The following is a 2,730-nucleotide window of genomic DNA, read 5'->3' as shown; positions in this document are numbered from 1 at the left end:
TCACGGCTAATGTCTCCCATTGCAAGCCAAACCTGTTCCTTTGCCTCTCGGAGCCCCTTCCCCTATCTTAGCCCCACAAAGTGGGGAGAGTAATAATACCAGCTTCACAGAGCTGTTGTGAGCATAGCACAGATAATGGAAAGAACACGTTATCCCATGCAGGTGACCAAAAAGTGAGACTTTTGATACAGGCTATGATATGATGGCAGGCCCCACATGCCCACCAGATATGATGCGACGCAAGAAGGGTTACTTTTTGCCCCTACTCAGGGGAATCTCAGGGTCTTATAACTTGAACAATCATAACCTTGCTGCTGGATTTGACGGTACCCATCTGTGGTCTCAGCACAGGCTGAGCCAAGAGAGAACCTTGAGTTTGAGGCAGCCTGGGATATATAGTGAGCCCTGTCTATATCTGTCTGTCTGTCTGCCTGCCCGCCCGCCTACCTACCTATCTATGTGGCCAGACTGACCAGGAGACATTTCAATTAAAAGTAAATTTGGACGACCCGAGTTGTAACTCAGTCACAGAGTACTCGCCTGGCATACACAAGACCCTGGGTTCAATTCCCAGTTCCACACTCACATACAAAGTGAAGCTGAGTATTATTCAACTCAGAGAACTATTTTATGGAGTCAACCTGATAACAAACGCTAGGACTTTCTCATTGTATTACCATGATTAATGTTCCATACATGTCTGGGGTTCAAGATGGCGACTCCCTAAAAGCCTGGCCAAAGGCTCACTGAAGGAAGTTCACAATGGAGCAGGCTCTAGAGGATTTTTTTCAGAATGATTGGCACGTCCTTTAATCTGCTAGGAGGGCAGTATTGAAGGGCAATATTTAGATTTAAAAACTCTCTTTCCCGACCATACGGCAACAAAGAGAAAAGCAAAACAGGACTTTTTTGTTTTTTGAGAAAAGCAAAAAATTCCTGTAGGATTTCGGTTGTTAGTGAAGCTTCTATTGTTTAGCATTTATGTCAGTAAAGGAAATGTGTGGGATAGTTAAATACGTCACGTCATCTGTGACGCAAGTCAGAGAAATGGCGGCATTCTGCCCGTCAGCCACTGTGTGCCGATGTACAAGGTGTTTCACAAGCTGTGAGTGCACTTACCAGTTGCTGGTGCAGAACCAAATAAAAATAAATCTTCTCAAAGGAAGCTGAATAAGGGAAATGGGCCATTAGTGACGTTTCTGGAACACTATCCTTGTCTTATATAAAAAGACCTGAGAGATGGGCGTGTACAATCCGGCCGGATGCATGGGCGATTATCAGAGCTAAAGTGTCCGTGGCATCCTGTCTCTGACTCTCTGAGACTGATATACTGCATCTAGTGAGTTACCCAGTCCGTGGCATCCCCTCTCTGACTCTCTGGGACTGATATACTGCATCTAGTGAGTTACCCAGAGAACTGAACAAAAGGCATAGAGATGATACACACCTTAATTGAGTCAGGGATAAGATTTGCTGCGTGAGAGATCTGTAAACTGGAAATCATGCTGCAGTTAGAGCAAGACATCAATTATTTTTCAAGCCATCAATAGAGGTGAAGACTAAGCAGAGAAACCACAAAGAACACGAAAGCTGCAAATCCAAGCAGACGAGACAATAACGGCCTCGGTATATGAGCTGTACGATAGACGGGCTTCCTTCTAACATGGTCTCTTCTGCCCTCTCCAGAGACACACCCTTCTGAAGTGCTGCTCCCCAGACAGCGTGGGCAGAGCACTGGCAGGGACAGCACATGCTGGGCTTTAGGGTGAAGCGTCTCTCCCAGCAGGAGGTTCAACTTCTGGTTTCTGAGTCTGGACAGTTTTAGAGCACTGGGCCAAAGGGCACATTGCAGTCCATATCTGCAGATACCCCAGGAACTTTCAGACTTGTGTATGTCATCTGAACCTTCCAGAATAAAGTATGGGGCGGAGCTTTGAGGCATTCTCCAAAGGCCAAAGGTCAACCAGCCAGCTCAGCTCCAGAGTCTGGAAGCCCAGCAGCCTTAGGTGGGGCTCTTGCTTTAAGACCTCCCTTCCCTACTTCACTTTCTCCTTCCTTCTTTCTCTCCGCACTCTTCAGAGGCTTTGGTTGTGACAACAGCATCCATGTACACAATCTTATTGATCATACTCACCCCGTCCTCCTCACTCCCTCCCACTGATCCTCTTCATCTCCCATCTCCCAGCTGGGAGTCCCTCTTGTGGAGCAGGATGTGGGGGAGAGTGTGTTAGAGTTGCTTGTGTGAGCACGTGTTGGTTTTTGTTGTTGTTGTTTTAAATGGGAGCATGGGCTCCTTGATTAGCTGCTATGTTTAGGAGCCAGAGACCAGCAGGTGAGAAGTCAGTGTGAAATACTTATCCTAGATGGTTTAAAGACATCTCTTTCTGGGGCCGGAGAGATGACGCAGAAGTGAAGAGCACATACAGCTCATGCAGGGACCTGAGTTTGCAGCACCCTGCCAGGTGCCTCACAGCAGGCGGTACTCCAGCCACGGGGGTCTGTTCCCACTGATAGCAGCTGGTGTTCCCAGCTGTGCCAGCCACAGGGGTGTGTTCCCACTGATAGCAGCTGGTGGACTAGCTGTGCCCCAGGTGCCTCACAACAGCCTGTACACCAGCCACAGGGGGCTGTTCCCCACTGATAGCAGCTGTGGACCCAGCTGTGCCCCAGGTGCCTCACAGCACCTTGTACACCAGTCACAGGGGTGTGTCCTCACTGATAGCAGCTGTG

Source organism: Microtus ochrogaster, linkage group LG5 (genome assembly GCF_000317375.1).
Source record: "Microtus ochrogaster isolate Prairie Vole_2 linkage group LG5, MicOch1.0, whole genome shotgun sequence".
Lineage (NCBI taxonomy): Eukaryota > Metazoa > Chordata > Mammalia > Rodentia > Cricetidae > Microtus > Microtus ochrogaster.
This window is presented reverse-complemented; position numbering follows the sequence as displayed.